Consider the following 12,255-nt stretch of genomic DNA (forward strand, 5'->3'; position numbering starts at 1 on the left):
TTCCGTCACCAGCACAGCCCACCCGAGGCTCGTGACGGAACGGTTCCGTCACGAGCATGGGAGGGGTTAAAAAAGTAAAAACAAAAATCTCAAAAAACAAAAATGTGTTTAAGAAAGACATTTGCTGGAATTGGCGAATTAAAACTGTGAAACTGGGTCTCTGTTCTCTGTTCATCACTTTGCTCATTTTTGCACTCAACAGAATACCTGCCCCTTGGGGCCAGAATCCCACATCATAACTTTCATCTGATCACCCAACATGGCACCCACCTCAGCTCCTACCCCCCCCCGCCCAATGTGCACGAGGCAATGCGCCAACCCTAAGATGATGGTTTATAACCACTCGAACTGGCTGTGAGACATTATAGGTTTCAGGTCACTCTGGGTCAAGTAGTGTGAAGGGCATTTTGTTGTTGCCCAAGATAAGTGGCAAAAAAGCTGAACTCTCCACATTCTGTTTTTTGGGCTACGTATCACAATCCTGGGAAGTTTCAACTGTTTTTGGCTTATAGTGGAAGTAGGACCCCCCAGATCCCTTGTATCATTTCATTTTTCTTCTAGCTTAGCATACAGCTCCGTCTTTGGTCGCATAAGGCGTCCTGTGACCACTATCATATAAAGGAGGTATCCTCATGAATGAAACAGGGAATTTTGGTTATCGTCAGAAAAAAATCGCAACTGTTACCCCCTTTCCTAAAATACAACGGAAAGCAACTAAAATTACGGAAGGTTAATCCAAATGTGACATCACATGTGGAAGAACAATCTAACAAATAAAATTGCGCTGTAAGATTGGTGAGTGTTAGACCGGCCATCCTCGGAGTGGTTTTCCCCCTAACTTGTTGCCTTCAAACTACCCCTTTTGCTGACTTCATTTTTACTGGCCTTAGGACTCTGTGCACTTTACAACTACTAACCAGTACTAAAGTGCTTGTGCTCTCGCCTTAAAACATGGTGGAAATGGCTTCTAACCAATTGGTAGATTTAATTCATTTGCAAGTCCCAAATAAAGTGGCATTACCTGTGCCAAGGGCTGGGAAATTATAATGTATTAGTGGACCTGCAGCCCTGATTGTGGTACCCACTTAAGTAGCACTTTAAATATGTCTCAGCCTGTATGTACAGTTTTAAGCTGCTATGTTGACCTGGCAAAATAAACCTTTTGTAAGGCCCAAACGTTGCTTTTTAATACATATGTCACCTCTAGAGCAGGCCCTGAACAGCCCAGAGGGAAGGAAACAGTGTATTTAAAACGGTAGACATGTACTTTTACATTGAACATGTCCTAGTAGTGAAAAGGCCTACATTCGTTTTTCACTACCGCAAGGCTTACATCTCCCATAGGATAACATTGGAGTTACCTTATTACAAATTATGAATGTAATTTCAAAATGATAATCAATTCATGTAGTGGTATCTTTGGAATTGTAAGGTAAAACAGTAACCTATGGTGAAGCTGGATTTTTATTTACAACTTTAAAAATGTTACATTTAGAAAGGTAGCTTTTTTCCTGCCTTAGCCACTTAGAGCCAGCAGTCAGTCTCTGGTTCACATGACTGGGTGTAGCTGACAGCTGGGCTTTGTGTATTCCTCATAGACAGCCACACACAATGGAGAAGCTTAGGTGTGACTGGATGGGCTATCGCTGGCAGGGAGGGAGGAGCTAGACCAAGCCCCATTTACACTTGAATAGGCTTTGTCATTTCTCTACACAAAGGGCTGCATACCCTCTGTAGTTAGTCTGGATCAGGGCCATGAAGGCAGGGCACCTGTGCACTTCAAGGGCATGTCTCAGGAAGCTTCTCCCCACTTCAAAGGCACAACTGGGTATAAATACTGGACATAAGACACCACCACTTCAGTACACTTAAGGACCTGTGGATACTCTGCTAAGAAAGACTGCTGTGCTGCTGAAAAGAATGCCACTCTGGAAGATTCCTGTCCTTCTGTGCTGACCAGCTACCCTCTTGCCTGGGTGAGAAGGGCTGGACTTGCATCTCTAGAACCCAGAACCCAGAGTGACACCAAGGGCTAGTTGGCTGGCCTCCTGATCTGAAGCCTCAGGGACACAACAGGCTTCCAACAACCTTACACCTTGCACCGCTACCTGGACTCTGCCATCTGTGAGTCTACCCTGTCAAGTGGTGCCACCTCAGCCCTGGACCCTTGGAAGTGGGCTTTAGGTGCTCTGCCAGTCTCCATGGACCCAGCAGAACTGACGCATCTCCTCTGCTGCGTGGTGCAACCCCAAGAAGAATTGGATCATCTCCGCTGCTGCATGGGTTAGACCCGTCGTAAAGACCTGCATCGCTTCCACAGCCCGAAAAGCCTTCCGAACCGCTGCTGTGTTACACATCCTCAGTGAAGGCCCTCGCATCCCTTGTTGATGGCAGCCTCGATGGCGGACTCCACAACACAGTCTCACAGCTCCTCAGAATCGACTTATCGCCCCCAATGCAAGTAGCATTCTCAATGCCAGACTTCACATCGCAAGCCACATTGCTGGGATGCTAGACGGCAATGCGGCCATTGTATTGCAGCTTTGCCACATCTCAGAACCGATATATTGCTTCAGCTGCGCAACACATTTTCGGCGCGGATCATCGCAATGCTCTGCAAACCAAAATTTAAGGCACTCTGTTCAGCTGACCTAACTGGGTCCCCTAAGCCAGCCCACGCTCCATTGCCATCGGCCTGAACTTGTAATTTTGTCTCATTCAGGTGCAACCAGATCGCCACCGTTGGCAGGTTGTGCTTTATGGTGCTATTTGTAACTGAAATCTTTAAAATTCCATATCTCCGGTTCTACTGATTGGATTTTTGTGGTATTGGTCTGGTTTTATTAAAGATCACTCTATTTTTCTAACTTGGTGTTGGATCCTTTTTTGTGTGGTGTTTTCAATTTATTGCTGTTTGAAGTGTTGCACAAATACCTTGCACATTGCCTCTGAATTAGGCCTGCCTGCTCTGTGCCCAGCTACCAGAGGGTTGAGAACAGGTTAATTTAGGGTTGGCTTGTGCCTCACCCTGAAAAGGACTGCCTTTGCTGCTTGACCAGGGCTCACCCCCCAGCCAACCAACAACCCAATTTCTTACAGTGAGTATTCTCCAGAGAGGGATGAGACTGCAGCTGTGGCTCTAGTCCACAACTTTGTACAGTAGCACAGATACAGAAGCATGATTTTCACCTAACAGGCTTCAAATACAGGAATCAAAATAGTAACCAAACAAGGGCAGATAGAAAAAAAAACAGGCCTATAGAAAAAGCAGGGCATTTTACACATGCTTGAGCTCTTCAAAGTACGATAGGACTGGGGCCAGAATCAGTGGTCATGACTTACTCCCCTACACCCCACTGTCCCACTAGGAAACCTTCCACCTTCGTATCTGGTCTAAAATATTTGAATGTGCCTGTTGCAAGCCACAAACATACAATAACATTAATTCAGAAAGAAATATGCCTATCTTCTTAATTGGAATGGTCGGTCTGACCTTTGAAGTCCAGACAAATCAATTGGAACAGCTCAGCAATTTGCTGATTAAAGGCAACTCCGATCCTTCTCAGGGAATGGAGATCGTAGCACTCCAATTGTAGCCACTGCAGAAAATCCTGCATTGTCTGCTATTGGAGGGAGACCAGGTGGAATTTGCCATGGTTTGCAGTGAGCAAAATTTGCACAAGCACAGAAACCTTGAAATGTTGCATGGCTGCAACCCATTTAGTGGGGATTAAAAGTCAAAACAGCGTCCAATAGTGATCCCCAGTACCCTGTATGTCATAGAACCAACCCACCTCCTGAGAACACTCGCCTTGAGCAGTTTCCATGTGTTAGTAGGGGAAACATTCAAAGTTTCCTAGGCACTGTACGATAATTTTCACTGCATTGCAAGATAATGTTATCTCATTTTTTTCCAAGATGGGATGCTAGACGGCAGGTTTAACTTTTTCAGAGCTTTCCGATGCATAATCCAAAATATATGCAGGATTTTTTCCTCCATTTTTCCTTTATGCGACATAACCTGTTGGAAAAGTCTTGATATCCACAGAAACGTGGCAAAGCATACAATTTTGCAAATCAGCAGAACCCATAACCCCAGAAAGTGAAGAAACGTAGATTTACCTCTGGCAGCGAGTAGACTTTTGCAGCTTGGCTGCAGTGGAGCTATGACAGGGCCTGCATTGACCTGCCCTTCTTTTTTGTTAAAGACCAGAAGCCCCCCCCCGCCCCCCCCACACACACACAAGCTTTTTCATGACCGTTTGTTGACATTAAAAGCAGTAGTAAGTAGGTGCTTCTGGAAACCTCTTCCACACAATCACATTCTGGACCTTGCATAGGCAAGGTGCAGCTGACCTATTCGTCATCAGAAAGTGGAACACAGCTTATGATAAAAGTCTTGAAAACAACTATATCAACCAGCTGTCGCGATCTCCCTCGCCATCACGGCGAGGAAAGAAAAGAAAGGCAAAATACTGCGATCTCTCCAAACGGACTACATGTCCCAGAAGGCCAAGCGGCTCTGGAGATCAGGAAAGAAGGCTGAGCCTATATAAGCTCCTCCTCGGCAACAGAACGGCGCTTGACAATTGTTATGGTGGTTAAGGTATTGGCGGATGGTGTTTTCCCCGCCGGATATATACCGAGAAGAAACCCAGCGCAGACGAAGAGCCTGCGTGTTCAGAGCCAAGACAAGCCTACGCCGAAGAAGAGCCTGCGTGTTCAGAGCCAAGACAAGCCTACGCCGAAGAAGAGCCTGCGAGGTCAGAGGAGTGGAGTAAACTTCCGACATATCGCAAGTATCACTAAAGAAGAACGGGATCGTTCTTCTTTCCCTGTATGTTTTCTTTCTTCCTAAGTTCCCGCGTCCTAAGCATTTTGAGTTCGCTTATTTTCCCCCAGAAGATATTACGTTCAGGGTCACAAGAGTAATTCTTCTTTTATGATTCAGGATAATCGTACCTTACAACGTCTTTGTTGTTCTCAAGAAGTATTGAGAACAAGCCTTGAGAGATACTATCTCTATATTTTCCGAGAGAAGCCTAGTCCCTTCGGATTCCTAGCCGTTAAGAAAGTGACGATAACTTTCTTGTCAACTATCCGGTTAACTCAGATTGAGGAACTGCTTGTTAACATTCAAAGACGAGAGAGTTGTGTCTCTGGTAAGTGTCATCCTTGGGGACCAGGGGAGGGAAGAGGCATTGAAGAGACCAGACGCTTATACCTGTTCTTTGTCTCTCCACGCTGCAGCCCGTCCCTCAACCGAGTATTACGGATTACCCCGACCCCGAAGGCAACAGCCAAAGCGCTTCCACCAAAACCTTCTTACCTCCCGGCTTCTCGCAATACTCCCTCAGAAGGTGATTCCAACGTCACCTCTGGGGGTGGTGTTTAGACAAGTCGAGGGGACTTTCGTCTCATCGTTCCTGCTGGCCAGATTCCTCAGGTTAGTGGCGCGCGACTGTGTTTGCGCCGCTTGCAATCCCGACAGATTGTCAAGCCCACGAATACTCACCAGCCCGAACGATGGACGTCGATGCTACTCTTGCTTCCCTACTGGAAAGTTTCACAGAACTCCGTCAGGAGGTCCTTACGTCCCGAGCCGAGAACCAATCCTTATACCAGGAAGTTACACAAATGCGCAAGGAGTTTTCAGACTTAGCACTTAAAGACCCGGTGGTAAAACCCCTCCTCAAACCTGCCACATTACCCCCTCCTGCTTCAACCCGGACCAGGGGTTATTTTTTGCCTTTATCTACTCCTGCTCCGACCACTGATGCCTTACCAACGGTTCAGATCATTCAGAATACGGGGATACCTCTCGCCCCACCGGAGAGGTTTTACGGGGATCCTCGTAAATTCGAGACTTTTCTAAATCAGTGCCGACTTCATTTTTTGTGTAAGCCCGTTGTCTTCCAGGAGGAAGCGACAAAAACGGCGTTTATGATGTCCTACATGGGAGGGAATGCGTCAAGTTGGACCATCCCCTTGTTGGAACGTAACGACCCTGTGTTACACAACTTTTCTGATTTTTGTCTCGAGTTGAGAAAATTATTCGATAGGAAATCCCACATGTTAACTCTCGATAGGGAAATCATGACACTGCGACAGGGTTCACAGGATCTGTTATCGTACATTACCACCTTTAATCGCCTGCTAGTGGAAACGGATTGGCCGGCGGAAAAAATAATTTCCCTCTTTTATCAGGGATTAAGAGGGGAATTAAAAGATGTGTTGGCCCAAGTGGTGCAATTACCCACAACGGTATCAGAATTTATCGATCTCACGGTCCAGTTAGATCACCGTCTGCTAGAAAGAAAGGGAGAAAGACCCAGAGGAGACAATCGCTTCTATTATCCGGTTCCCCGACCTAGAACCGGAGGCGAGGAGAAAGCTAAGGTGTCTGATGAGTCTGAACCCATGCAGATCGGAGGAATCCGAGGCCCTCTTACTCCCGAAGAAAAAGATAAACGCAGACGTCTGAAACTTTGCCTTTATTGCGGAAAAGGTGGACATTTTATTAAGGAATGTCGAGCCCGGAATTACGTTCCCGGACGCTCTGCCCTTCCCCGAGTACAAGCTACTATGAAGAACGCGGAGCCGTCGGAAAACTGAAGATCTCAAATCAGACGGAGGTCTCTGACTTGAGATGCCTACTTCCCATGATCTCCCCCGTTCTTGCTAACACCCTTCATCCTGCTGTGGCCCACATGAATATAAGTGTGTCTCTCTGGATATCCTCTCATCAGAAGCTACAGATTGATGCTCTCCTTGACTCTGGGGCTACCGGTAATTACATCGACCAAGAATTCGCATTAAGGATGGGCATCCCTTGCGAAAAGAAGCCAAGACCCGAAACGGTAAAAGCAGTGGACGGCACCATTCTTTCCTCTGGGCCAGTGGTGTTTAATACTCTTTCCCTATTGATGGAGTTTGGGGAAGACCATCAAGAACATATACAATTTGACCTGATCGATGCCCCGCAATTCCGACTCATCCTGGGCATGCCTTGGCTCACGTTGCACGATCCTTTTGTGAGTTGGTCATCCCGTTCCGTTAATATGACCTCTTCCTATTGTAAAGAACATTGTAGGAAACATGAACTACAGTCCGCACTCACCGAACCCTCACCTGCCGCCTTTTTGGCGAACGCCTGCACCATTGAGAAGTTTTGTTGTGCCACTGTACTTCCCGTAGAATACCAGGAATTCAAGGCCTTGTTCGACAAACAACAAGCAGCTCAGTTACCACCCCATAGGGTCTATGACTGTCGCGTTGACCTGGTACCGGGGGCGGATATCCCATGCAGCCGGGTGTATGCCTTGACGGAAAAAGAGACCCAATACCTCCAGAAGTATATTGAAGATAACTTGGCTACTGGATTTATCCGACACTCAACCTCCCCTGCATCTTCACCGATGTTTTTCATTGCCAAAAAGGACTGCGATGAGCTAAGACCTTGCATCGATTACAGAGCGATTAACAAGGTAACGATAAAAAAACGCTATCCTCTCCCCTTGATTCCAGTCCTGATGGATCAGCTGAAGGGAGCCCGATATTTCACAAAGCTCGATCTTCGAGGGGCCTACCATCTGGTGCGGGTGAAAAAAGGCGATGAGTGGAAGACAGCTTTCAGGACCAAATTCGGGCTGTTTGAATACCAGGTAATGCCCTTTGGTCTCTGCAACGCCCCCGCAGCCTTCCAATTCTTCATGGATGAGGTGCTGAGAGGATGTCTGGAATCATACTGTGTAGTCTACATTGACGATATATTGATTTATTCAACAACAATGTCCAAACATATCGTCCATGTCAAAACAGTCCTGCGGAAGCTACAACAGAATTCGTTGTATGCTAAGTTGGAGAAATGTCTTTTCCATGTACAAGAAGTAGCCTTCTTAGGGTACATTATCGACGCCCAAGGTTTCCGAATGGATCTGAGCAAAGTTGAGGTAATCCTAAACTGGAAAACTCCACATAATGTGAAGGCAGTGCAGAGTTTTCTTGGCTTTGCCAACTATTATCGGCGCTTTATTCAGGACTTCTCGAAAACCATCCACCCCATCACATCCCTCCTCCGAAAAAACGTGCCGTTTGTATGGGGAACAGAAGCAGAACAGTCTTTTCAACACCTAAAAGACAGGTTCACCCAGGCACCGATTCTCAGGCATCCGGATCCGCATCGGCCGTATATCCCCGAAACTGACGCCTCCCAATACGCCCTCGGAGGAATCTTGTCGCAAAGACATCCGGACACGGGGCAGTTGCATCCAGTGGCGTACTACTCGAGAAAACTTACACCCTGTGAGATAAACTACTCTATCACAGATAAGGAACTCCTTGCCATCAAAAGGGCGTGCGAGGAGTGGAGACATTACCTCCTAGGTGCTCTACACACTGTGGAGATCATCACGGATCATCGAAACTTGTTGTTCCTCAAAACGGCTAAAGCCTTGACTCCGAGGCAGCTACGATGGACATTGTTTTTCTCCGATTATGATTTCGTAATCAAATACAGGCCGGGGTCACGCAATGGCAAAGCGGATGCATTATCCCGCCTGGGCGAGGAAGAACCCGGGAAACCTGAGGAATCTCCATATATCCTGCAAGAAGCAGAAAGCTCCAGTCACTTGCTGGCCCTGGTCACGTCTGAGGACTTCTTGGACGACGTGAAAGTAGCCCTCGCTGATTACGATATCGCCACATGGATACAAAAAGAGCCAGAGCATCGACACATGGAAAACGATCTGGCATACCATTTCCATGCGTTGTACATACCCCAGACAGCGTTGCAACAACAAGTGTTAAAGTGGGCGCATGATTCGGTACTAAGTGGACACATGGGTATCTACAAAACCTCAGCTAATGTGGAGCGGTCCTTTTGGTGGAAGAATGTTCGAGGGGATGTGAAAGAATACGTTAAAACATGTGCGATTTGTGCTCAAGGCAAATCCGTCCATACTAAACCATCGGGCTTCCTCCGTCCTTTGCCGATTCCACCTAAACCTTGGCATACCGTATCCATGGACTTTATAGTAGAGATGCCTCCTTGCGGTAATCAAACTGTTATCCTGGTGGTGGTAGACCATCTCACTAAAATGGGTCACTTCATTTCCTTGCCAGGCTTACCTACATCTGTCGAGTTGGCTAAAGTGTTCCTCCAGCACGTAGTGAGGGCACATGGATTGCCCAGTGTGCTGATCACTGATCGTGGCACACAATTCACGTCACATTTTTGGAAAGCCCTCTGTGCCATTTTGCAAATCGATGCCAGACTATCCTCTAGCTACCATCCCCAGACGGATGGCAAAACTGAACGCCTCAATCAGACGCTAGAGCAATACCTCCGCTGCTTTACAATGCAGAATGCCACGGATTGGACCACACTTTTGTGGTTGGCGGAGTTCGCATATAACAATGCTGTCCATACCACCTTGGGATGTTCTCCCTTCTTCTGCCTTTACGGTTTTCATCCAAACATGCTTCCGTTCGATTGGCCTGCGGAATCTTTGGTTCCTTCCATACATGAGCATCATGCTCATCTGAGGGCCATCCTCATAGATGCTCGTAACTGTTTAGAGACGGCGCAAGCTGCTTCAAAAGTGTTTGCGGACAGGAGAAGATCCGAGGAGCCGGCTTACAAGGTGGGGGACAAAGTGTGGCTTTCCACACGTAACCTTCATCTGAAAGGGGTTAATAAATTTAAGCCTAAGTTTGTCGGACCATATAGCATCTGTGAAGTTGTGAATCCAGTGGCCATGAAACTGTCTCTACCTCTATCCTGGGCGATCCATCCGGTGTTCCATGTATCGCTCCTCCAGCCTTGTCCCTTGAATATGCGGGTACCTGAGCGCCCCCCTGCTCTGGAGGTGGAAGGCCAGGAGGAGTATGAAGTGTTACGGATACTGGATTCTCGTATGGTGCGTGGCCGGATCCAGTATCTGGTCGACTGGAAGGGGTATGGACCCGAAGACCGAACTTGGGAACCGGTGGACCATCTGCATTGCCCGGATCTGGTGGCTGAATTTCACGAACGATTCCCTGGGAAGCCGGGCCGACCGCCGGGACGGCAGTCCTCGAGAGGGGGTTCTGTCGCGATCTCCCTCGCCATCACGGCGAGGAAAGAAAAGAAAGGCAAAATACTGCGATCTCTCCAAACGGACTACATGTCCCAGAAGGCCAAGCGGCTCTGGAGATCAGGAAAGAAGGCTGAGCCTATATAAGCTCCTCCTCGGCAACAGAACGGCGCTTGACAATTGTTATGGTGGTTAAGGTATTGGCGGATGGTGTTTTCCCCGCCGGATATATACCGAGAAGAAACCCAGCGCAGACGAAGAGCCTGCGTGTTCAGAGCCAAGACAAGCCTACGCCGAAGAAGAGCCTGCGTGTTCAGAGCCAAGACAAGCCTACGCCGAAGAAGAGCCTGCGTGTTCAGAGCCAAGACAAGCCTACGCCGAAGAAGAGCCTGCGAGGTCAGAGGAGTGGAGTAAACTTCCGACATATCGCAAGTATCACTAAAGAAGAACGGGATCGTTCTTCTTTCCCTGTATGTTTTCTTTCTTCCTAAGTTCCCGCGTCCTAAGCATTTTGAGTTCGCTTATTTTCCCCCAGAAGATATTACGTTCAGGGTCACAAGAGTAATTCTTCTTTTATGATTCAGGATAATCGTACCTTACAACGTCTTTGTTGTTCTCAAGAAGTATTGAGAACAAGCCTTGAGAGATACTATCTCTATATTTTCCGAGAGAAGCCTAGTCCCTTCGGATTCCTAGCCGTTAAGAAAGTGACGATAACTTTCTTGTCAACTATCCGGTTAACTCAGATTGAGGAACTGCTTGTTAACATTCAAAGACGAGAGAGTTGTGTCTCTGGTAAGTGTCATCCTTGGGGACCAGGGGAGGGAAGAGGCATTGAAGAGACCAGACGCTTATACCTGTTCTTTGTCTCTCCACGCTGCAGCCCGTCCCTCAACCGAGTATTACGGATTACCCCGACCCCGAAGGCAACAGCCAAAGCGCTTCCACCAAAACCTTCTTACCTCCCGGCTTCTCGCAATACTCCCTCAGAAGGTGATTCCAACGTCACCTCTGGGGGTGGTGTTTAGACAAGTCGAGGGGACTTTCGTCTCATCGTTCCTGCTGGCCAGATTCCTCAGGTTAGTGGCGCGCGACTGTGTTTGCGCCGCTTGCAATCCCGACACCAGCCAGGACAATCATCACAATTAAATATGGAGGGCTGCGACGTCAACAGTAAAGGCTTTAAACTCTGAACGAAATCTTAAAACCTGCTAGAATTCCGAAAGCCTTAAGGTAGACAAAATTGAAAGAGAGAAAGGACACAGTGAGACACAATTCATTAGTCACATACTCTGCTTTAACTGAAAAGATTTGCCTGGCCTTGTGAACTGTTTAGCGGCCTTTCTAATGCAACACTGTACGCTCCCCTTGTCACCCTGCAGGATCTTATACTCATCAGTGCAATTCCTAGTAACCCTATTAGTTAACAAGTGGGGCCTGCATGTCCTATGCTCCGCCTTCTCTCATTGTGCGGCACAGAAGCAGAGCTGTACAGAGCTGTGCTGCTGCTGCATACCACTTGAGGGGGATATCATGAGCCACGTCGGCTTACTCAATCAGGAGACTTGCGATTTTTTGGAATAATTATGAGCCGCTGACCTATAAAATGTCGGCTTGGCGAGCCTGTAGTGCGAGATTAATGTAGCGGTTCACACTTCCTGAACCTAACAAGCCACCGTAATCGGATGCAAATCCGGGGCGCGCGACGCACTCTGTTCCAAAGCTGCCACTACCCATGGCTCATAATGAAGAGAAAAGCACGAGGGGGCGGAGGTGATCAGAGGCGACAGCCGCCATAAATCAAATGGGTGAACGGGGAGATGGGGGCTGGCATCCGATCTGCCTCAGATTTTAATTGGAAACGTGTTGGAACAACAGAGACAACGAAAAGAGTGGAAATGCCTGCGGCAGGCCTAGTAAAGTGGCATATCCAGGGTGCTGCCACGGCTGCGAAGGGCCTCTAAGTGGCGTCCCGGGGTTCACGTGTCTCACCTGTAGAAGGAAGCAATCACAGCCCGCGCTTGCATGTCATTTACATCCGGTATTCCCAGCGGGATGTATCTTACTGTGGGAGGAGAGGACGGAGGCGCAGTGGAGTGACATGGAACTTATGATGGTTTATGAAAGGGCATGCTGACAGGTGAAGCATGTGGGGTGGGTTTCTGCACCTGGGGGTGGT

At 47.8% G+C, this 12,255-nt stretch overlaps 1 protein-coding gene across 2 annotated transcripts in view; it reads right to left on the reverse strand.

Moving 5' to 3' along the window:
- PTPRU (protein tyrosine phosphatase receptor type U) overlaps positions 1-12,255 on the reverse strand; it is an 816,311-nt gene that overhangs the window by 250,262 nt on the left and 553,794 nt on the right. The window lies entirely within an intron of this gene.

This window comes from Lissotriton vulgaris, chromosome 2_1 (assembly GCF_964263255.1).
Source record: "Lissotriton vulgaris chromosome 2_1, aLisVul1.2, whole genome shotgun sequence".
Lineage (NCBI taxonomy): Eukaryota > Metazoa > Chordata > Amphibia > Caudata > Salamandridae > Lissotriton > Lissotriton vulgaris.